Source organism: Polistes fuscatus, unplaced genomic scaffold, assembly GCF_010416935.1.
Source record: "Polistes fuscatus isolate 324 unplaced genomic scaffold, CU_Pfus_HIC Scaffold9, whole genome shotgun sequence".
In the NCBI taxonomy this organism is placed as follows: Eukaryota; Metazoa; Arthropoda; class Insecta; order Hymenoptera; family Vespidae; genus Polistes; species Polistes fuscatus.
The window spans coordinates 8,529,255-8,555,259 of NW_025113173.1; the positions used below are offsets into that span (position 1 = coordinate 8,529,255).

General features: G+C 32.3%; 1 non-coding gene across 1 annotated transcript; it reads right to left on the reverse strand.

Annotated features, from left to right (window-relative positions):
* Window positions 1–9,276: 9,276 nt before the first annotated feature.
* Window positions 9,277–9,498, reverse strand: LOC122525830. The gene has a single exon (XR_006305892.1). It is a non-coding gene; the product is annotated as a small nucleolar RNA U3 (small nucleolar RNA).
* Window positions 9,499–26,005: the final 16,507 nt, after the last annotated feature.

The following is a 26,005-nucleotide window of genomic DNA, read 5'->3' on the forward strand; positions in this document are numbered from 1 at the left end:
GAATCCGACTCGTCGTCGCCTATCGTAATCCTTCGCCGTTCCCCGTTGTCTTTCGTACCTCCCGTTACACTATCACTCCTCAATTCTATTCAACTCTCAGAAAAACGCAACCCAGAACAGAACGCCCCGTCCTTCCCGTCGCCCACTTATATCCTACATCCCCTCCATCGTCTCCCGTTGTTTATCGTCATCTCCCTGGAAACTTCCCGATCATTCCAAGCCACGCGCAAGGCTTTTCCGCTATTTCACATTTTCGAGAACGTTCGGGAGACTTCGATGTAGCGATATAAAGGCGACAAGTCCGGACGATGTAACCTTAAACCTATAAACTAACATTCCTATCTAACGCTCTTCCTTTGTCTCGACCGGAAGCATTCTTTCATTTCTTTCAATCACTTTCACACTCATACCATTCACACATTCATATCTACACTTCTTAATAATACAAAACCCCACACAAATATATACAACAAAAAACAAAACTTTTAAAAACTTTTTTCTCAAAATTAGCTGGGCGTTTTGAAAAAATCCTTTGCTACGATAATACCCTAAAAGAATACTATTAATAAACCAAAGTTCGTTAAAATCCGTGGGTATCCTAGTGTAAGGTCCCCTTGTAATAACTTTTTGCATAAATCTATTGCTATTTTTGTTAGATTTTGTCCAGACATAAAAACGGTTTATTTGCTAATAAGAGCAAAGAAACAGCAAGATCCGAATACTTGATTCAAATAGTATTTTAATGATGTCTTGAGTAAAGTTACAAACATTCTACATATTATTGCTATACTTATGAAACAAATCACCGATATTATGGTGTATATTTAAATTTTTAGATTTTCAAAAGATTGAAGAAACAGCAGAAAGATGTCGAAAAAAAGATTATTCTCATAGAAGGAGACATGAATCAATTGAATTTAGGTTTGTCGGAGGAAGATCGTAAACGTATTCAAGATACCAATTTGATTTTCCACAGCGCAGCATCCGTGCGTTTTATGGATAATATTCGTTTTATAGTTAATACGAATATTAGAGAAACAAGGGATCTGCTCTTGCTTGCCCAGGAGATGAAAAGTTTAGAGGTACTTTTTTCTAATTAACGATTTATATATAATCACGTACTTTAAAATATAATTTCTGAAGAAATTTATTTACTTAGACATTGGATTTAATAAAAATATGTTGTTCTAGTTTTATAAACATTTTTCTTTTGGCCTCTGTCTATATATCAACGGCATATTTATATTGCATACATAAGAAAATGAAGAAAATTCTACATGCCGCCTATAAAGACGGAAGACATAATCAAATTGACAGAGATTTTAAGCGAAGACGTATTAGATTTAATTACCCCAAAGTAATAAAAAAATAAGAATATTGCATTTTTCTTAGAGATAACATAAGTAGTTTAACATATTCGATTATCTTACAGGCTACTTGGTACTTAGCCAAATACTTACTCATATTCGAAGGCAATCTGTGAAGATACTGTACGACAATATTCCAATAAAATCCCATCTTGCATCGTTAGGCCATTAATTATTACTTCAACGGAAAAGGAACCATTTTCCGGTTTGATCAATAATTTGTATGGACTAACAGAAATTGCTTTTGGAAGTACGAAAGGTGTTTTACGCACGTTAAATTGCAATGATAGGCTTATTTGCGACATAATTCCTGCTGACTATGTTGTCAATAACATTATTGCGGCAGCATGGGACGTTGCACAGAAAAGATCACTTTTTTTCTTTTTTAAATAATCACTAAAATGAATTGTTAGTATATTTCTTAAAATAACATTTAAAGCGAATGAAAAAAATTTTTTATTGTAGGTCCATACTAAAGAGTATTAGTCCTTTAAATGGAAAAAATTATGATTTACCAGCGGACAAAGAGATTCCGATTTATAATGTTGTTTCCTCTGCTCAAAGACCAATAAATTGGGCTACTTTAGAAAATAATATAGGAACAGCTGGTATGAAATTTCCTTCGAAACAAATATTATTTTACTACTCGTTACATTTGAAAAAGAACTATTGTGTCTATTTTCTTTTGACAATTTTTTTGAACTGGATACCAGCTATTATAGTGAACTCGTTAGCTTATCTCAGCGGAAGAAAACCAATGTAATATATGACGATATTAAAATTTACAAGCGATTTATTAATCATCGGTAAAGAAGCACATTATCAAATAATTGTATATTTTTCAGATTGCTTAACATCTTCAGAAAAATAGAAAAGTTTAAACATGTATTGAATTTTTTAGCACTTTGAAAATGGGAATTAAAAACGATAACGTTTTATAATTATGGGACAAACTATCACTCGTCGATAAACATAACTTCTTCTTCAATTCTGCTGATATTGATTGGCAGTATTATCTTGAAATTTACATTAGGGGAATACGAGTATATTTAGCGAAAGACCCGATTGAGACGTTAGAAGAATCAAAAATTTATTACAGAAAGTAAATATTTAATAAACTTGTTTTTATAAAATATTTTGTTTTCCTATTTATTTAATCATTTTTGATACATTTTTTTTCCAGGCTGAAAATCGCTTATTATACGATGAAATGGATGTTTTATGCCTTGATCTTTTTGATCATCTATTCCTTAATATGTTCACTTTTTTGTACTGTATTTTCTCACTGATAATATTTGCCAAACAACAAAAAAGTGATCTTCTTAATATTTTTTTTTTAGTTAAAATAAATTACTTTTATCATAGCGTGAGTATATTTCCCTATAACTTAAAAATTTTTTACAAGTAGTCATTCTGACCTCGTATTCTTGCAGGAAAATATATTATGTTATTAAAATTATCTAGAAGTATGTAGAAGTTTGAATTGTTGTATCAACTATCTTCTAAGTTTAATTATAATTTGTTGATTATAAGCAAAATGAAACAATTTTCGATATGTATGCATGGACATATTACTTGATAAAATGAGAATTGAAAAATAGTACATATTCAGATTAAACAGAAAATCTTCACATATCTCGAGCGAAATATTATCGATTTACGAAAATTACAAAGCACAGAGAAGTTATAATAAATAATGTTAATATTTTAATTTCAGTGAAATTATTGTAACAACCGATGTATTTGATAGGGATTAGGATATAAAATGTGATTTAGCAATCATATGTAGGAAACAAAAGAGGAGAGATGTTAAAGAATAATAAGTATTACTTCAACTTTTTAATATCTCCTAAGACTACTTTCATGTACTCTTTCAGCTATTGATCCACGGGTGTTCGAGTTCCTCGTAGAACCCGTTTTTAATTTCATCTTCCTTGTCTTTCGTCGGTGCTTGCAAATTGATTATTGCAATCTTGTACCACCGACCCTGCACAACGAGCGGTCCTTCTTTATCGTTAATAAATTCAATGTTTCTAACCGTGGATAAGATTTTTTTACTAATCATAAATCCGAAGCCAAAACTATGGGCCCTCGACCCCCATGGTGAAGCATTTAAACCCCTGTGTTAAAACTTTACCGACCGGCCGTCGATTAATCGACGTTTTGTTCTCAGCCCATACCGACCGGCCATCGATTATTCGACTTTTGCTCCACAGCGCTTACCGACCTTTCGTCGATTAATCGACTTTTGATCTTTCTGTTAGATTTGGTTAGACTAGACTGACAAGTAGCAAGCATTCGCTTTCTTTATTCAGATAATTGGTGCTTTTCTCTAAGCTTTAGCCATTAAAATGATGAAAAGGATAGTGTCGGTGAGTTTTATCTCGACGACCTGTTAGATTGTCTTGACTGCCGTTCAGCAAGTAGTACTGATGACGAAAGTGATAGCAGTAGTATAGCGATTTGAAATCGACGTCCTGTACCGCTAATATACAGTGATTCAGAAGACGTGGGAATAAATGATAACGTTGAATACAACAATGGTACATGGTCAACGAACGACAAACATATAATTTGGAACCTTTCAAAGACAGCTCTGGCGTAAAAATTATTCCAAGTTCCTCTGAAAGCGTAATAGATATTGTGAATTTATTCATTGGAAGTTACCTTATTGAGCACTTCGTGAGGGAGTCTAACAAGTATCATTATCAAACTGTGGAAAAATATAGAATTACATTAAAAGCGAAAAAATGGAAAGACGTAACGGTGACTGAAATGAAGAAATTTTTGGGCCTGTTCGTTCTCATGGGACAAGTAAAGAAGGACGTTCTCCACGATTATTGGTCTACGATTATTGGCTCCCATCTATAGAAACGCCGCTATTCTCGAAGGTTATAAGCAGAAACAGATTTTTACAAATAATGCAAAGCTGGCTTTTTTGTAACAATAACGATATTTCTCCCAATTTGCATAGGCTGGTGAAGGTCCAGCCTGTCATCGATTATTTCAAGGAAAAATTTAACAACGTATATAAACAAGATAAACGATTGTCTCTAGATGAATGTTTAATTCCGTGGAGAGATAGAATGTCAATCGAAACATGTAATCCCGCAAAAATCACAAAATACGGAATACTTATCAGAGTGCTGTCTGAAGTTCGTACAGGATACGTATCCAACTCTTGTGTGTATGCCGCTGATTGAAAAAAATTAGAAGAGACTGTATTATCAGTCATTAGACCGTATAAGAACATGTGGCACCACATATATCAAGATAATTACTATAATAGTGTCAACATGGCTAAAATTTAAAAAAAAAATAAATTGCGAGTGTGCGGGACGATTCGAAAGAATAGATGTCTTCCTCAAATACTTCAAACTGCTAAACTTTCAAGAGGCCAACATTAATTTCTTAGAAATGGCAATATTTTATTACAACTATGGAATAATTGCAAAAGGAACGTACACATGATCTCGACAATACATTCTGCACAAATGGCGGAATCTAGAAACAGAAGCATGACATCAGATTACCCCATACAGAAGCCTATTTCAATAATAGATTATAATAAATATATGAAGGGCGTAGATCGCGCAGATCAATATCTTTCCTATTACTCCATTTTTAGGAAAACAAAAAAATGGACGAAACGTGTCGTAATGTTCTTCATAAACTGTGCACTTTTTAATTCCTTTAAAGTATATTCAACTCTAAAAGGACAGAAGATTACATATAAAAATTTTCTGCACAAAGCGGCACTTTCATTGATAAAGGACTGCGAAACTGAAGAGCAAGATAAGGGTCTACCTAATTCCGAACCCACAAGAACCACATCCCGATTTGATTATCCCGGAAGACTGGCAAATTTCGGAAAGCATAAACTGGTAAATATAGTGACCAGCGGTCGATGCAAAAAACCCCTACGACAATGCAGAGTTTGAGCAAGTAAAAAAAAACTAAGCAGAACAGGTTTCGCTTGTAAATATTGCAACGTTCCACTATAAAAAGGCGACTGTTTCGAGCGATATCATCGTTTAAAAAAATATTAAACAACTTCTTTATTCGACAAATATTTTATATGGATTATGGTATATTTTATGTAAATAATAAACTGAAAACGATTGTAATAGATAAAATAATATTGTTTAACACTATTATTATTAAAGTAAAAGATTTTAATAAATTTGGTTACCCTACAATAACACAAAGCGTACAATTTTACCAGAGCTTAAGAAAAGCGCATATATTCCCGCGCGTCAGTCTAGGCCGAAACCGAGCCGGTGTCTCGGATGATCTGCGTCTGAGTGGGCGGTGAAAAGGGCATAGTATGTTCAAACCGCTACCGGTCAGTAAAGTGTTAAGCAAGTCATCCCAGGACTATCTAGTTTCTTGCAGCGATACAACATCTGCTCCGTACTTATCGTTCTCGCCGACCATCGATTGCAACGCCCTGGATCTGCACATACTTCGTACGTTCTACGTACTTACTTTGAGATTTCTTTTGTTCTTGTACTTAACTCGACATGAATTTAATAGGGTAGTCCCCACCCGAAGATCTGAATAGGGGACTAGTTTACCTCCGGAAAATTTTACCCTAGCAGAAATCATGGCGATGCTTGGTTGTTACCAGATAAAGTCGTTTTACAGTTTGAGCTTATCAGACCTACGCTCAACCCCTGACCAGGAGTGCCATTCCAATCAGCTGTCCGCAACTGCTTATTCACTTTGTTCGCAACTAACCTCTATCCCTATCCAAGAAAATAGCCAATTCATCTATCCGCTAACTGAGGACCCACTAACTCGGTTAATTATAACACCTTGTTTTACTTCCCCAAGAATATCAGCTTTTAGGCTAACACAGAATCTGCAAGAGATTATAGTTTAAAAAGAAATTGTTTTAAAAATAATTTATATGTAACACAAAGATGCATTCTTTTTTCAATTCTAATGATAGAAAATTAATGCACATGGTTTCTTTCTTGTATAAATAAAAAGAAGACTGTGTCTTCAAAAATCTTTATTGATTTAAATACTATCGGCTTCTTTTTATCGTTGGTAAAAATAATGCGCTCTGTCTACTAGTAAAATGATTGATCATCTATGGAGATAGAATAAGTTCTCTAATGCTTTGAATAAATATTTTTCAAGAGAATCACAATATTTGTTTCTATCAGAAGAAACATTATTTTTTTACCTTTTAATGAATCCATGTCTTGCTATTCCTTGTTACAGTAGTTAAATTCTATTCGCATAATAATTCACATGGAATCTCTACGAATAAAAATTAGTTAAAAGAAATCTTTATATTGTTAACCCATTGGAAAATGAAATTTATATGCATAGATCCGATGCTGGAACAAAGACTTTTTCTTACAGCCGCATACTCTTAGATAAAACTATTTAAGAAAGTAGTTTATGTATGAAATATAACAAATATAAATACAGAAGCAGAGTACTATAAATTGAATGAAAAATAATATAATAAACATATTTAACTCAGTAAAGTATGTTTCTGAACATAATATTGCTAATCTACTTACTATTGTCTTTTATAATATTAAGATAAAGAGTACGATTGTAATTCATCGGTATTCTTACATTTAAATCAGAAAATATTCATCCTATGGTTAAGCTATACAAAAACGCACAGCATGTTATTTAGTTTATTCATTTTCAACTTTAATTGATAATCACTATAGAGAAGAAATGAAAGGAATTAAAACAAATATATTACTATACATACCTTAGTTAACCTCAAAAAATACTTTTATTACCAATATTCATGAATAATAAATGACGATGTGATGTGTATATTAAAATATCAGAATATAGATACCTATCAGTCCAAACATAATTTAAGGGAGAATTATCGATTTACCTTATGCCGTAATTTTGAAATCGATGTGCCCACGCATCGTAAATTCCGACAAACTTCAAGATGTAGATTTAGTGATTGGTGTTCAAGCATCGTAAAAATTCATTTTCATCATCTTTTCTCAAACACGCTAAAAGAAGTATAATTTCAAGCACTTTTCACGCTTTATAATCCAGGTGCAACTATGTTTATAATGTTTCGTATAAAATAAATATCACATACTCTAATAAAAATTTAAAAAAGTATAAAGTAGATTAAACATACTTTAGAATACCAAAAATAAAAACGGAAACAAAGAAAATCGAGAAAAAAAATTTTTCACGTCGAGGATTTACTTTGACGATATTACGTTAAGGAAACTGCATTTTAACTCGTCTCGCTACTGAAATGTAAATAAATATAAAAATTTTTTTCTAAATCCTAATACAGCGTTCTTGCAAAAGATTTGCTATCCGAATTTTGTTAATGGTGCAATGTATAGTCTTTAAAAACTTTTACATTTGTTCAAAGATCTTAAAAAACTATAGCCAGAAAACCTAAGATTAAACTTTTTAATTTTATTTAATATTTGTTCAATTAAATATGTATAGCATTCGTATAAGCATTTATAATTGTTAAAAAGGTATAGTAAAACGTGACGAAGTAAATATTTACTGAGAAGTATATCTCTACCTAACTGCATAAGCTATTGTAATAACTTAAAATCGTTTCTATAGTCGTTTAAATGTTATTCCAATTTTAAATAATTGTTTTTTTACATTAGGTCTTATGACGATTCTGCCACATAGCAGAATAAATACATATGTATTATAAGATCAGAAGCTACAAAGTGTCCTAAATTTTTATTACATTTAGTTTCAATTCTTTTAAATTGATTTTGCACAATTATAATAAAATTAAAAGTACAGATATTAGAGTCTAAATTAGAAACAATAAGAAAAATTGTTATAAATAAATAAATTAAATTGTGTAATAGTCAAATTAATTGTGAAGTAGCCAGATATGATAACAATTTTTTTGTTTCCTACGTTGATTAAAAATGCCTGGCATTGCGGACAACGCCAAAGAAAAACTCACAATTTTTGCAGGTTTAACTTTCCCTATAACATATATATGATATACAGCGTAGGAGAAAAGAGCTTGTATAAAAAAAGAGTCAGATATATAGTATCTAGCAAACTGCAAAACTTTTGAGTGTTTTCACGTTTTCACGTTTTCTTTATATATCAAGACGATGACTACTTAACATTCCTATCATTTATTATTCTTTACGACCGAAACTAAATAATATTTGAATGTCGCGATTCATATTTAGAGACTATTAAAACTTTGAAATTCAGAATTAAAAAATGTGTAAATAAAATTTATTATTTCCATAAAGGAAAAGTAGAGGCATATAATCTGTTCAAAATTACACTAGATTTTTTCATATAAGCTATGATTACTAATTTAATTAATGATTATTGGTAAAAATTGCCAATAATTTCTTTAACAGATTGACTGTCGTGTAGATCACCGTAGCTTTAACACAACCAATAGTAAAAAATTATAATTTAAGTAAATATCGATACTGATAAATTTTTAAATAATACTATTGTTTTTATAACAGTAGGAAAAGAATAATGACATAAAATATGCAAAAATAATTTCACCGTTGTAACATGTAACAACGGTATTTCTGTACTTTATTGCTTGATAAGATGCAATCCTCTTCATTAGAAAATTTCATTAAATAAATCGCTAACTTAATCCTGAGATCGGAAAAGAAAATATTTTTCGAATTACTTATTAGTATAATATTTTTTAATTTACAGCACAAGTAATCAGTTGAAGATATATTGCCAATTTCCTGTAATATTTTATAGTGTTTTTATAGTTTTTATAGGTTTGAATGTTTGCTCTTTTTTCTGTGCCGCTTTATCGTTTCATAAAGTTTTCAATCACAACGTTTCTAAAAAAATTTTTGCTTTGAAAATCGTTGTGAAGAAAATGATATAATTAAATATAAAGTTAATTTTAAATTTTTCTTTAATATCTATTCAGATAGCTCTACTTTCTTTAGCTCTCTTTATTTAGTAATAGAAGTAAACGATCATCAGTGACCAAAATCTTGATGTGAAAAAACCAAAATTCCGAATTCGTCCTTCTCCGCTCAAAAAAGAGAGCTACAGCTGTCATCGTAGTTACATCGACTCAGCTTTATAAAAAGCAGTTTTAAATATATACTACAAAGATGATCCCATAAAGTACGATCTAAAATTTTATTTCTGATCGAATCATATATAGAGATCAAATATAGCATTTTACTTGTGAGAAACGGCAAATAGTATTCGCTCTCTGGTGACAAGTCAAACAAGTAACTGATTTTTTCTTATGTATGGTACAAGTTAATATTAAAAAAACACAGCTTTAGGGCAACTAACTTTATGCTGTAAATTTCAAATCCCTTTGCACACGCACCATAGATATAATTATATATAAATCTTATTACTTTTCTATAAACAGGTTGTAATCCTTACTATTTGAAAATCTCATAGGTGTACTAGATATTAATACTGCGTCATTGTTCTTCCTATCTAACTTAATTTCTTTCAAAGTTTCTTCTGCGTACAATACTAACAACTGGAAGTATTTTTTCATATATTGCTTATTCGTAAGATTAATTATTCATATAATGCAAAGAAAAAATATTAATAAAAACGTTAAAAAAAAAATATAACTGGTAATTAATTTTTCAAAAGTTATAGATTGTTAATTTTCTGTAATATTTTTTTGTTTGTTTTTATATTAACTCCATAACCTTTACAATTTGTCCATTGACATTTGGTAAATTGTTATATAAGTGAAAAAAGGTAGCACGTGGACGGTTTCTCCAATGAGATAGTGTCGCTATTGTCGTTTATTTCATTTAGGTTTAGTTTTTACTAGGTTTTCTGGGTGAATTCTCTGGAGCTTTCTACGGATATATTGGTTTTAGTTATCTTTGGTTACCGGGTCTATGTGCGTATCAATCCTTCTTTTGTATCTGCAGGTTGACTTGGTTATCTCTTCTTCTATTGTGGGAATATTTAAGTCCTTCTTTATCTCTTCGATACGATCGTACAATGGAGTATTCACGATTTTGCGTTTAGTTATGTGTTGTTGAGCCTCTAGATTGGCAATGTGGCTTTTCGCTGCTATACCCTATAGCGGTAATCTATATGTTCAGATTGGTTTTATTATTGTTTTGTAAATTATCAGTTTGTTTTCTATACTAAGTTTCGATTTGTTGCCAGTTTGCCAAGCCATTTGTCTCTTTTTTAAACAAATTTGTTCGATTTTGTCATTTATATGCTTTCTCCATGTTAGTTCGGAATCTAAGTATAGTCCTAAATTCTTGACCGTTTTTACTGTGGAATTTCTGTATTATATAATTGTAGTTTCGGTATTTTGTTTTTCCTCAATGTAAACGTAATATATTTACTCTTGGTAGAGCTTACCTCGATCTTCCTATTACGTAGCTATTCTTCGAGGGAATTAGTTTCGTTTTGTAACAATTTAACTGCTTGTTGTTGATCTTTGTTTACGGTAGAATATGCCTTTTCGTCTGCAAATTTTAAGACTGTACAGTTAGCGTTTATTGGTATGACTGCCTTATAGAATGTGTAAAGAATTGGTCTGAGGATACTTCCTTGCAGAACCCCAACTTTTATTAGCTTGATGTTCGAATGAGTATCTTTTATTTTTACGTAAATTGTTCTTTCAGAAAGGTAAGATTTTAGGAGTTTGTAATACGGGTGTGGAAAGTGTTTTTTGATTATTTGTTATAATTCGTGATGCTACACTTTATCGAAAGCTTTTTCTACATCTATGAAGACTGCGGAATAGTACTCTTTATTTTTTAAAGCTGTGATTATCGTATTAGTAAGTCTGTATACTTGTTCAACGGTAGAGTGTTTGTTTCAGAATTTAAATTGATGGTCAGGAATCAGGTTTTTGTCCGAAATTATTCTTTTTATTTTATAATATTTTTTCCAGCAATTTAGATAGTAATGATAAAGGCGATATCGGTCTATAAGAATTTACTGTGAGGATAATAGTAATTTTCATGCTACTTATACTAGGTATTAAGTCGTATAAGTAGAGTGTGTATGTAGGCATGCGTGCGCAACGGTAGAAGCGATATCTGTAGAGAAGACTCTTAACGGAAGTAAGAAGATATGATGGCTAAGTAGATAACCTAAGTACATGTTCTGTGTATCAATAAGTACATATGTAATCCATAAAAATAAAATATTAAGTAATGTTAAAATAATAATGGAATGAATCTGATATGGTGATGAGTAATTAATTAACTTAGGTAACTTAATTTGGCCGAAATCGTCTCGAATTGTTGGTTCACGCAAGCGAAAAAGGCCTCGATTGCAAAGGGTTAATATATTTTATCACACTGGACCTCTCATTTCTCAAAATTTACATCATGCGAATTTTTATTAGATTTATAGAGCATTATAATTTCCGCGAGTTTCCAAGTACTTGGGAAGTAATAGACTCGTAATAATGCGTTAAATATTATTGTAAACAACCTTATTGCTTTAGGTGTCAGTTATTTTAGTATTCTGCCAATTATTAAATCGTTACCTGGTGCCTTTCTTATTTTGATTTGTGATAATAAAATTCTATTTTCTTCGGCTTTTGTGCTATTAATGTTTTCATGAGATTATTTTTTGCTTTCGAAGTCGTTTACGTTAGTGTATGCGTATGTTTAGGTATTGAATTAGTGTGCTGTTAATATGTTTTCTAGGTTTTTTGCGAAGGTTTCAGCTTGTATTTCTATGCTTTTCACCCATGAGTAATCAAGATTTAATATGACTGGTATTGATTTTACTTGTCTTTTGAATCTTTTTGCTGTTTTCCAGAAAGAGTAATTAGTATATTCGTAAGGTTAAAGTGATGTCAGTTATCTATAGAGTTCTGCATTGTTGTGATCCTATCGTGTATGCTATGCTTAACATCTTTAGCTACTTTGTTTAGTAGTCTTTTAATACTCCTAGCTTTATTTTTCTGCCTCCTAGCTTTAACTTGCCTTTTTACCTTTATTTTATGAAAATAATGCGAGGATATGACGGAATTTTTCGGGGTAAAATATTTTGAGATGTAGATGCCCATGCTGCTTCTTGTATACCATCTGAAAAATTATTAAAATCTTTTTCTATTTGTAAAGAGGTCTTAAGCGGAATATTATAGTTCAATTTGAATTCTAAAGTTTCTTTTAAGATCATCCAATTTGTACTTACATTGCACAGAGTTTGTGATTTTTTATATAGGATAGGTTTGTTCTGGTATGTGATTATTATGGAAGAATTATCAGAGCTGAGCTTGAGAAATGATTTGCTTTTAAAGTGATTTACATTTAGGCCTTTTAGGACGCCGAAGTCTAGTAAGTCTGGAGTTTTGTTATAAGCTGAGGGCCAGTAGGTTGGTTCGCCTGTCATGAGGATGTCTATGTTTGCGTTGATTATCTATGAGTCTAATGGTTTACCTCGTGGAAAAGTTATTTCTGATCCTCAATTATGATGCTTGGCGTAAAAGTTGCCAGCTGTTACAAATTTATTTCCTAATGCTTTGAAAAAGTTGTTTCATTTATCTATTGTAATTTTGAATTTTGACTTTGCATAAATAGCCGAGAGTTTAAGTGAATTACCCTGAGTTCTTAAGTTAATTGTTGTGGATTAAAGGTAATTGTGGGTTGTTTTACTGTATAGATGATGTTTGGTCTCGTTCTTAATAATTAAGGCAGTTCCACCATGCGCTTTACCTGAAGAATGTTTTGTGTCGTACATGGTGTAGTATGAAATATTTAAATAATTTGTATCTTTGAAATGAGTTTCGAAAACGAGTAGAATGTCTACGTCGCACGTGTATATGATTGCTTTGGTATCTTGAATTCGTTGTTGTAATCCGTTTCTTTTTCAATCCACTATTTATATTTGTGTATCCATTATTTGTTATTAAGTTGCGTATTAGTTAATAGTTGTTGCATTGTGGTAATTTTTTGCGTTTGTTGTTTTAAGAGAAAATTTTGCTCATTTATTATTGTTGTTAAGTTTTCGGTATTATTAATTGATTATCCTAATAGTTCTTTAATGTCCGATGTCTCCTCACTGTTTAAGTCATTTGTATTTGTACGTGCTCGTTTGGTTACTTCAGCGTAGTTTCTTCTTGATTCAGTCAGATCAAATATTGGTATTTTATCCCTAATGGCATTTACGTTTTATTTATTGTAGTGAATTTTCTTTAGGCATAGTCTAGAAAAGGTTTTTCCAATACTTTTTTTTTTTAGCATTAGAATCAATTTTTATTGTAGTAGTTTTCTCGTCTAACATACTTTATAATTTTCTGGGTAATTACCGTTGCAGTTCATACATATGACTTTTTCGATTTAGCCCTCTTGAGGAGAAAGTGTTGTTAAGTGTTTTAGTGCACATTTAAAACAGGCAAGAAATCGGTTGTGGTATTTTTGTGTATGTTTTATAATCTTAGCATCGTGTGTAAAGTGGTATTTCTCTTTTATTTCTATGTAATTCGACTTTAAATATTAGTATTAATCTCGTTTATGTTCATGTTATTATCCTGAGCAGCCAGCTCGATCAAAAATAAAGGTAGAAGCTGTCCTACTGACTATATACCTTAAATAGTTAAAATAAGGTCGCAAGAAAGCCGTTAAACTTGAAATCTTTTGACTCAGTAACGTCAATGGATATAAGCCTTTCGCATATCCTTGACCAGGATATGCAAACATTGAGGCCACCGCCGTGTCAAATACCTACTGGATCCAAGCGTCCGAATACTCCTTATAGCAGGATAATACCTCGAGCAGAGGATGATAACAACAATAAAAATCATGAAATGGAAGGAGATTTACTAGCAGCAAATAGGTACTTTATCCTGAGTTAGTTCACGTAAGTAGATGCACCTGCTACAGTAAAAGGAAAGTCACGAAAAGCGCCTCCTCCTCCTCTTCCGATATATATAGATGACGTTATTGATATTTAATTGCTGATGAATTGTTTAAAAAAAGTTGTGCATGAAAAAGGCTACATTCTTAAGATTAGCAATAATCAGGTTCGTGTCCTGCCAGCTGATCCGAAGTTTTATAGAAGGATTGTGAGGATTGTGAGTTTTGAAGTCATCGAACGCTAATTTTAACACATATCGATTAAAACAGGAAGGGTTGTTTCAGGATATCTTGCGGAACATTCATCATTCCGTTTATTTGAATGCTCTAAAGGATGAATTTCAAAAGCTTGAACATTAAGATGTAAACAAAATCAATATAAGACACAGGGTAACACATATCCCGCTACCAATGTTCTATATTGACATGAAACAGAAACCAAAAAACAACACAGTATATAGCACAAACAAACTAAACAATACAATAGTCAAAATTTAACCACCCCTAAGAAAGAGAGAAATAGTTCAATGCAAAAGGTACCAAAGGTACGGTCAAACTCAGAGGTATTGTAATTGCACATACCAGTTTGTCAAATGTGCAGGTCAACACGCAACAGCTGATTGCAAAATATCCATAGAGACTTTACCAACCTGTATTCTATGTAGCGGCATACATACTGCGACCTACAAGGGATGTCCTGGCATTCAAAAGCAGCTGAAGAAAACGTTCCTTAAAGCAATGCTAAGGGAAAATCATAATATTAAGACCAACCTACAAGCAGACAAGGTTGGGAAAAACAAACATTACACAAATCCACTAGTGTCTTATGCTCAGGCAACGAGGGGAAATAATCACCTGATATAATAATAAAATAATAATAATAAAATAATTTAAACCTGGAGACATCGAACAACAAAAATACAAGCAATTGTAAAGGATCTTCTGAAAGTTTGAGGAAATTGGAAAAACTTATTGATAAACGATCTGAGCAAATAAATAACCTCATCACATTATTAAGAGTTATCGTAAGTAAATTGTCAAGTATCGGCAAATAATGAAGACTCTACGTATCGCGGTTTTGAATGCCAACGGTCTAATGCAACGAAAAGTTTAGTTGAAAGCTTTCTTGAAACATCAGGATATTCAAATAATGTTGGTATCTGAGACACAATTTACTGACAAAACTTATTTCAAAATTTTTCGCTTTAATGTTTACTACACGAATCATCCAAGTGGAAGAGCACATGGAGGTACAGCGAATATAATTAAATTTAGTCTAAAACATTATGAACTATCACCCTATAAAGAAGACTATCTTCAAGCAAAAAATGTAATGACTTAGGACTGGAATAGCCCACAAGCTATCTATGAAGTCTACTGCACCCCTAAAAACGATATTCATAAAGCAGAATTCAATCATTACTCGGAAAGTCTAGGCACTAGACACATAACAGGAGGCGATTTTAATGCTAAAAATAATTATTAATGCAGTAAAATTGTAAACCCAAGAAGGAGAACTCTCTTAAAAAGTATTGAGACAAATAAGGCAACGTTTATTAGTTTTGGAGAACCTACGTATTGGCCCACAGAAGTAAACAATTTCCAGATTTGCTCGATTTTTGCATACTTAGAAATATATCTCCTAGATATATACATGTATGCTCTTCACCTGACCTTTCTTCTGACCATTCTCCAATCATAGCAACAATAAGCACAACAATTGTTGAGAATAGCCCTCCAAGCTCCATATGCAATAAATTTACAAACTGGGATCATTTTCGGGAGACATTTAGTACTGCTACTATAGCCGCAACACAATTGGTAGCGACCGACGATGTAGACATTGCATTAAATTACCTAACAAACAATATAATAAATGCAGCTCGAGCTTCTACACCTAGTCCTAAAAGCAAGAATATCCACGAGTACCCTGAATACATTATAAGAAAAATCCAAGGAATACGAAAGCTGTGAATAAATTGGCAAAATAACAAACAAAAATTAAATAAAGCAACGAAAATTATAAGGAAAAATCTCAAGAACTTTAATAATGAAGGACTAAAGACCTTTTTCTACCAAATTTAAATCCTGTAGCTAACAGTAACTATTCACTTTGGAAAGCAACCAGGGGATTCACACGTCCAATACAAGACATACTGCTAATTCGACAACCAGTGGATGGCATAGAAGACCAATAGATAAAGGAATCACGTCATCTTAACTACTTATAATTCTCGCTGTTGAGGAAATAAAACAAAAGTGAGATGAACGCCGATCACTTTACAATATGCAGGTTGAAATTTTGAATAATTTCGTTACGACCAGGTTGTCGTCACGTGTTACCGTACGTGAGGCAGTTTAATAGACGTTCAGGATTATAATTATCCCTGAGTAGGCTTTAAATGATTCTATTAATCACTTGAGTAGTCAGAAAAACGAAACGAGATCGATAATGGACAAACTGAGATTCCTTTCTGGTGATCACGTCGTAACCGTTAGAGAAATTCTACTAAAATGGCTGCGGGTAAAGGCTGCCGGAAAAGCCGGCGTTACGGCGAGCCGTCAAAAGGCGCTGGGGATCGAAGCGTGTTTTTCTAGCGCGACAATTGTCGGATAGCGCCATCCGCTGGGAGCGCTTATTCCCAAACACTCGCTGAGAATTGATTGTAAATTCATATAATTATAATAAAAGAAAAAAAAGTTTTTTAATTCATTTTTTATTTTACCTGTATTAGACTTAGAATGAAGTTCTCGAATTGCGATTTTATATTATAGCTCTTTTCGTTTTTTCTTGATACGTGTGGTATCCCGCGTTTTTAGTTATTAGAGCATTTTCTATCTTTCTGAACGTATCTGATATAGTATTTTTTACTTTCCCTTGGTTGTCATTAAGTTGTTTTATTACTTAGTTATATTATTCAGATTTTTGAACCAGTAACTCGAGCAGAGCGTCGATGATCTCTGCTATATCAATGTATATTGGTAATAGTTTTACAGCTTTTTTTCCTTCCAATTCTTCTATAGTATTATGTGGTTCTGTTGGATTGTCTAGTAGATTGTAAGAGTTGCGTACGGGTATTTCTTGAAGCCATTTTGTTTGTAGTTGTGGGGAGGAGATATATTATAGTTTTTGGTTCACCTATCTGGCGTGATTTTGAACCCTGTAATTTGGTTCATTTAGCGGAAATCAAGTTTTGCGAATCTTCCGAATCTGTATTCATCTCACTTTCCATACACGAGTTTCTATTATCTATATTGATTATTCTAATTTCTGTATGAGCAAAGTTAGAGGATTGTTTGTTTTGTTGGATGTTGATGGTTTTCATGGTAATCTCTTTTTGTCCTAGGATAAAACACGCGGTTGCCCGCATGAAGCAGTGTTACTTCGTTAGGACACTGGTCGCTTTACCCTTGTATCTGCTATGTCAAACTAAATTACGTTACACTGTACCTCAACGTATTTATTATTGAAATATATTCTTAGGAGCGGTAGATAAACACGTCCGTATTTACAAACGATCTAAAGAAGAATTTTTTGTAATATTAAATTCTTTGATCTTGCATAAATAAATTTCTAAAAGTATTTTTTTTCTGAAACAACTATATTATATCGAAGTATTTTTCTATTTACGTATGTTCAAAATCATGGGTGCTTCATTGTACGTCCGTAATGAAGAGATAAAGAAGGACTTAAATATTTCCACAATAAAAGAAGAAATAAACAAGTAAACCTGCAGATAAGAAAAAAGAATTGATACGCACATAAACCGGCTAGCCAACGATAAGTACAAACAATATATCCCTAAAAGGTTCAAATGAATCCACTAAGGAGACCTAGTAAAAAATATAACTAATTGAAATAAACGACAATAGCGACGCTTTCTCATTAGAGAAACAGTCCCTGTACTACCTTTGTCACTTATATAATAATTTAAGAAATGTATACTGACAAATTGTAAACATGTATGGGGTTAGAATAAAAAAACGTCTGTTCAACGGATTTTTAATGTCTAGAAAAAATTTTTTAATCAATCAAGTAAAACATGTTATTGAATTAAAAAGTATTAGGTATATCGAATCGTTTACATTGTAGATGACATACGGATAGTTTTTTCTTCTATAAAAAACAATCAATTAGATTTCTTAAAAAAACTAATTATATTTTCGTTAGAGTTTCTTATGCTTTCTATACTCCAAACAGGAAATATTTTCTCAAGTATTTCTATTTCTTGAAATTTATGATCCTTATAATGCTCTAAAGATAATGTAAACTAAAATATTAAATAAAAAAATCTTTCTTGGGATTAAATTTTTTTTTTACGCGATACGCGATACGCGACAGAGAGAGAGGACGCGTAGAAGAAAAATCCCCAAAAAAAGAGTGATTAGTGGAAAAGTAAAATGGTAAAGAGGAATAGCAACTGGAATAGATAAGGATGGGTAAAGTAAAGTAAGAAGTTTAAGGGGTCTGTAAAGAGTAAGAGAGTGTAAAGCAGTAGTAATAGTGTAAAGGTGAGAGGAAGCGTTATAAAGAGTGGTTAGGATAAAGGATAAAGAGTTAGTGGAAAAATCGGTAAGGTAGATTTCTAACTGGTCACTGAGAAATAATAAAATGAACAGTAAAGCGAGCGGAAATATGAAAACAAGGAGCAATGCAGGCGCAAAAGTGATTGAGTAGTCAAGGTTATGTTTTGGGAAGTAGAACCAGGATATTAGAGAGATGAATCAGAAGTTAGGTCGAATGGAAAGGTAATTAGAAAGTTTGATTAGCATATTAGAAAAAAAGGGAACAGGAATAGAAAGAGGAGAGGAAATTGAGGATAAAAAAGTGCAACAATAAATGGAGGAGTAGAAGACACTAGAGCAGACAATATGCAGACTGGAATGGGATAAGGAAAAAGGTGAGAGAGAGAAGAAAATGAATAATATTGTAATAAAAGGCACCAGGTGAGGATAAGTTAGAGAATGAAGTGTGAATATATATGCCAAAAAAGGTAGAGACAGTTCTGTGGGAGTTATTGAGGAAAATATGGAAAGAGGGGGAGATACCTGAGCAATGGAGAAGAGACACAATGTGCATGAATTACAAAAAAGGGGATAAAGATAATATAAAAAATAATAGAAGAGTCACATTAACGTGCACAGCTTATAAAATATACGCTTGTATGATAAATGAAATGTTGAAGAAGAAAGTAGAGGGTAAATTAGCAGAGAGCCAGTTTGTATTTAGAGAGAAGAGGGGAGTAATAAAAGCAATTTATACAATTAAACATATCGTAGATGAAAAACTAAGTAGGCCGAAAGGAAAAGTATTTGTATGTTTCGTGACAGACAAATCTGGCATTTGACAGAATTTAAAGAGAAGTGTTTATAGAGAGGTTGAGGGGGATTTTGGTGGGGGTCAATTTAAGGAGGGAGATTATAGATATATATAGGGAAACGATAAATGTAATCAAAGTAGGAGAGGAAGAAGCGGAGGAATTTTTGACGGAAAAGAGAGTAAGGCAGAGATGTCCGTTAAGCTTAACTAATTTTAGTATATATATAGCGGGCTTAGAGGAGGAGATGAGAAAAGGGCAAGTAGGAGGATGTAGAGTTGAAAACGAGAAGGTGTGTAGTGTATCGTATGCTGATGATATTGTCTTGGTAGCAGATAGAGAAAAGGAGCTGGAAGGTATGCTAAGGAGGTTTAGAAAGTACCTGGAAAGTAAGAAGATAATATTGAGTGAAGCGAAAACAAAAATTCTGGTATTTGAAAGAAGAAAAGTAAAGATAGAATGTGGAAGTTAGGAGACAAAAAAGTAGAGAAAGTGGAGGAAATAAGATACTTATTTAAGATACATATTACAAAAGAATGGAAGGAATGAGAGTCACATGGAGGAGAAGAAGAGGAAACCAATAATTGCTATGAAGAAGCATAATTTGCTATCAAACCGGATCTTGTATTGTATGGGTTCAACTGGCTCAAGCTGCACCATCGATTTAACCAACACATTCGGTTCACTTGACATTAAAAAATCGTACGAAACTATAAAGTCTAAAAATTGCTATTATGCGATCGTTAGTGGTGGTATAATAAGCTTACTTCCCCAAGTATCTGACAAACTTCATGATTTAGGTAAAATAAGATAAAACTCAGTATAATTTATTCCTGTTCTTGCATGTACAAACAAAAAGGCAATTTTTCTAATATTATTTCATTTCTGTAATAAGTAAGTATCTCAGAACATCTCTCAAGTCGAATTTTTAAAAAATTTATAAATAATTTTCTTTTTGTGCATTCCATTATTTAAGTTTGCTGTCAGCAGACAGGGTAAATAAATCTTTTGCTAAGAAAACTTCAAGATTCTCGAAAAGCGACTTGATAGGAACAATTTTCCTTCAAAGAGCAAAAAATGCAAAGCAAATTTATGCCGAGGTCGTTAATCTTTGTGTTATGTACACTGAAACAATTCCAAGAAACACTTGTCTATTTCCAAAGCCGAATCTCAGGCTTAAATTATGAAACAGACATTAAAACACTGTGGTCTAAATCCAAGCGACGTAAATTACATCGAGGTTGATGGTACAGCATTCAAATCGATGGATCTCGAAGAATTAAAGGCAATAGATCTTGTTTATGGTCAAGATCAAAGTCTTTCCAATCCTCTTTTAATAGGATTTGTTAAGTCGAACAATTGTACCACATATTACAATAATGCAATAAATTCGATAATCAAGATAAATTTTCTGAAAAGACGAAATTAAATATAAAACAAAAAAAATTTGTTTTCTTATTCTACATTTGTTTCTTATTGAAGTTATACTTCTTTTAGCGCGTTGGGGAAAATGTAATTGGGAGTAATTTGGTTCCGAGCGTCTGGGAAAACGACACCATTAAGTTTGTCGGTATTTACAACGCGCAGCAAAGCAATTTCAAGCTTACGGCATAAAGTTGTCTTCTATTCTTCTTCCCCTTTTTTTCTCAAGCAGGTCATCCCCATCCAAAAACTAATCGTTCTCAGCGCTGCTTTACTTAAATGATAGAGCGAGAACTAATGCTGTAATCGCGCCATGGCTTTGACGCATAAAGTAATTCGATATATCTTCCTTACATTTAATGTGGATTGATATCTATATTTTTATATTTTTTTATTCTTGTTGAAGTTATTTATCTTTTTATACTTTCTTATATATATAATATATCGATGAAATGAAAAAATTTTTCCTTTCTTTTTTGAAGTTATTTTGTTAACTTAATAGAAAAGAATAATTAGTAGCTTACCTTTCTATATTTTCAATCCTCTTCCTTTTTACTTGGTCACGCTATATCTATATGTAACGAAATATTACTATTAATATTTCGTCACCTTTACTAATAATTTAAATCAGCTGCTGTCATACAGTTAAGACGCGAAGGCGTATTAGGCTTAGAAAGATACGGGAACGTTAATAACGAGACAGAAAATATAGAAACAGTTAGTAGTTTGCTAAGCAGGGACGGTTAGAATTCAAATTGCGAAGCTTGTGATAAGACAATAAAATAAGAGTTAATAATAGCTGTAAATGTGTGTGTTGTTTCTCTTATTTGCAGGTAAAGCAACTAATGTACATAGTGTAGTTTTAAGTCTAATTTGTATTCTTACAATGTAACGCAATGCAGATAATGTAGTTTAGTGTGAATAATATTAATAAAATAATCGAGAGAATCTCTTATTTGCAGAAACTAAAGGCAGTTATATTTCCAAAACATCATCCTTATAAGAACTATATAGAATATACCTGATATATATATATATATATTTAAAAGACAATTTTATTGGCTTTGTAATGATGGTAACTACGGTTGAATAATTAGTACAACGGTTGATGCTAAGTTGAAACTGAATCAACAATATGTACAGCTTTCTTTTATTATGATTAAAACGAATATAACTTAAATCAATACACATCGATTATAACAAAAATATCTCTACGAGTTTACTTCTCGTCTCACGTAGTTACGACACTCAAGTTCCACGGCCAGTCGACTTGAGCTTGGTCTGAGTGTCAAGCAGCTCCCTCTAGCTAGTCGCCTTACAGTTTGGATTTATCCCCAAACTTACATCCCCCCTCCTCCCCAGATCTATGTCAGGAGACTGGAAGTAGGGAATCATCTTACCCGCATGGTAGATGTTTGACTTTGGTGTTTTAAATCCCGAGTCGACAACATATATCAGATCGGAGATTTTCTTCTTTATTCTAAAAGGACCTACCCTAACTGGATCCAGTTTTTTCCGATTTAAGCGATTTTCGTTCTGAATATAAACTAGGACCCCTACTCTGTATGTAATCTCACGTTTATTTTTATCCTAATAAACTTTATTTTGATTATGAATTTTCTCCGTATTTAAAAATGCTATTTTTCTGTTTTCTTCTAGATTTTCTAAATTATTTTCGTTAAGTTCTGAGGGAAAAAAAGATCTGTCAATTCCGTTTATTAAATAATTTGGTGTAAACTTTGTTGTGGTGTGTATTGTATTGTTGTAGTTTACTACACACTGTTCCGCTATGACTGACTACGGCCTGTCTTTAATTTCAAAAATTTTACACCTTATTGAATTTACCAAAGTTTGATTTGTCCGTTCGTTTTGCCCGTTTGAGAAAAGGCAGTCTACCGCAGTGAAAATGTTAGTTATGTTTTCAGCTTTTAGAAAATTCCTAAACTCTCTTGAATTTATTCAAGCGTACTGATCCGTTAGGAGTAACTTTATTTCCCCTATTTCTGAACTTTCTTTATCATGTTAATAAAATCTTTTGCCGTTTGCGTTTTTGAGGTCACTACAAAGGCGTACTTTGTGAAATAGTCTACGACTAAATGTAAGTTTTTTTTGGTGACCTGTTTCCACTGAACCCTCCTATTGTATCCACGGAAATTATTTGATAAGGTTCAGATGCTGGACCCAATTGTGAGAGGGGTTGAGTAAAATTACTAAATCTCGATTTGTTATTTATGCATGTGTCACATGTTCGACAAATAAGTTTTATATGTTTAGGGATGTTTTTAAAATAGTATTTTTGAGTTAATGTCAGATTTAACTTTTTGATCCCAATATGACTTTTATTGTGTAATTTTATAACAAATGTTATTTTTTCTTACTAATTTATCCTCTTTTTATATTTAATTGTTTTTGATCTTTCAACAATTCCTCCATTGACAAGAAGTTTGCTATTTCTATAGCTGTTTCACTGCTCATGCTTTCATCTAACACTGGGTTTCTAGAAAAGCTATCTGCTTCTGCATTATTTTTTCCCGGGTTGTACTTTATTTCGAAATCAAAATTTGAGATGTAGTGTAATAACTCTAAAAGTTCAGGATCTTTACTCTTTTTTACATTAAAATTTTCCAATGGTTTGTGGTCTGTAAAAATCGTGAATTTGTTTCCTATAAGCATGTATTGCCAATATAAGATACACTCTTTTATTGCCAGAATTTCCAAGAAAATAGCGCGTTTATATTGTGATTTTGTTTATTTTTTTAAAAAGTAGAAGACTGGTTTTATAGAGTTGTCTTTTTTAGGTTGTTTTAAAATTGCTGCTACTCCTTTTTTAGATGCATCTGTAAAAATGTAAATAGGAAGTTTCGGGTCGAAAATTTTTAATATTGTTTCCGAGCTGAGATAGTTTTTTATCTTCCTGAGACTGTCTTCACATTCTTGTGTCCATTCAAATTTTACATTTTTTCTGAGTAATTTATGCAGTAGTTCTAACTCTATTGAGCTTGTGGTATATATTTTAAGTAAAAATTTATCTTCCCCAAAAGTTGTCTAACATTTTTCTGATTTCGCGGTGTAGGAAAGTCTTTGATTGCTATTAAATTGTCATTTTCGGGTTTTATCTTATTTTCTTTGATTTCGTGTCCTAAATAGGTAATTGATTTTTTTGCGAAAGCGCATTTTTTCTTGTTTAACTTTAAACCCGCTTTTCCCATAGCAATAAGAACTTCGTTAATATGACGTACATGATTTGAATAATTTTCTGAGAAAATCAGAATATCATCAATATAATTCATCGCGAAAGATTCAAAATTATTATTCGCTAAAACGTCGCTCAGAATTCTCTGAAAAATCGCTGAAGCCGAGTTTAAGCCAAAAGGCAAGCATTTCCATTGCCAATGCCCGTTTTGGGTAATAAACGCGGTTTTATATCTATCTTTTTCCCTAATCGAGATTGACCAGAAGGCCGAGTTTATATCCAGTTTTGAAAACAATTTGCAGTCTCGTAGTTGCATTAACATATCATTAATCGTTGGGAATGGATGGCATTCTGGTATGATAATTTTATTTAATTCACTATATTCTACGCACAATCGTGACTTTCTTCCTTCTTCCTTCTTTAAAACAAGAGTTACCGGAGCTGCGAAAGGACTAGTAGAGCGTTCAATTAAACCTACTCTCAATAACGATTTTATTTGTAATTTTATTTCTTCGTTATCTGCTATAGCATTTGTACGGCGTGCGCGCAATATATTTATTTACTGAAAGATTTAGTGATGCCTCATAACCGTTTATTTTTCCTACTTCAAACTTATCTTCCGTGAACAACTCTTTGTGTTTATTTATTATCTCTTCCAACGAGCTTTCCTTGCTTATAATTATGTTTGTTGATATTGACTCTGTTTTCATATTCCCATTTAACCGATCTTTCTTTGTATTTTTTTGAAAAATTTTCAAATTTTCGTCCTGACAAAGTTTAAAATCTTTAATTGAATCTAGACCTAGCAAAATGTCATCCTAAAAAGAGTCACTTTTTACAATATAAAAACATGTTGTCTTAGAAATACTCATGACTTTAGTTTCTAGCTTTATTGAGCCTAACGTATTCGTAGTGCCTGCGAATGTGTTAAGTTTATTTACCCCACTTATTTTTTTGCCTAATTTTAAATTTACAACTGAATCGTAATTTATAATTGATACATTTGCTCCCAAGTCATATACCGCAGTGACTGGATTATTCTCGATGCATATTTTTAATCTAATAAGTGGGATCGCACTCCGTTTTTTGACTCGTCCGAAAACGCTACGCTCTCTTCCATACTAGTGTTATTTATTATTTTATTTCGTCATTTCTCGTTTTTTCTTTATCTTATCGTTTTAGCCAACACACCTCTTCTGGATGATATTGTTTGGAAAACCTTTTTTATGCAGTAAGAGCAAGGTTTCCTATCTGATTTAATTTCCTCTAGAATTTTTGTTTTTCTTTTTTTTCTATCTCTATAAGACCTTCTAAGTGATTTATGCGTGACATAAGGTTATCAATTGTATTCAATTCCTTCCTGGATATGTGCGTAGTATTTTTTCTGGTAAGCCCAAAACGATTAGGTTTATTTGAGTATTTTCTAATATTTCGGGTCTGTGCCTAAAAGTAGGTTTCTTTCTTTTAGCGCGTATTCTAATAGTGATCCGTTTAAATATCGAAAATCGTATGCATACTTTATTTCTGGCCACCCTATCACGGCAAAAGTATCTAGAAAGGAATTCTTCCAATGCTCCCATGGTCGTGTAATCTTATTAGTCTTCAGAAACTTTGGAACCAGTCAAGGGCCGGTCCCTCCAAAAAAAACGCAACGTCTCAGCGTAATTCTCTTCTCTACAATTTATGCGAGTGCACTATCTCACAAATAGATCTATAAATGTATCCGCGTTTTGATTTTTTCCAGAATATTTATCAAGAACCATGTTCTTTATTCGCGACGTGATATTTTCATACAGGAAGGTTTCAAGGTTATGGGGAGAAACGGAACTAGGATCAACATATGCCCGACACTCATCCAAATAAATACCGTCGTAACATTCGTTACCCTTTCAT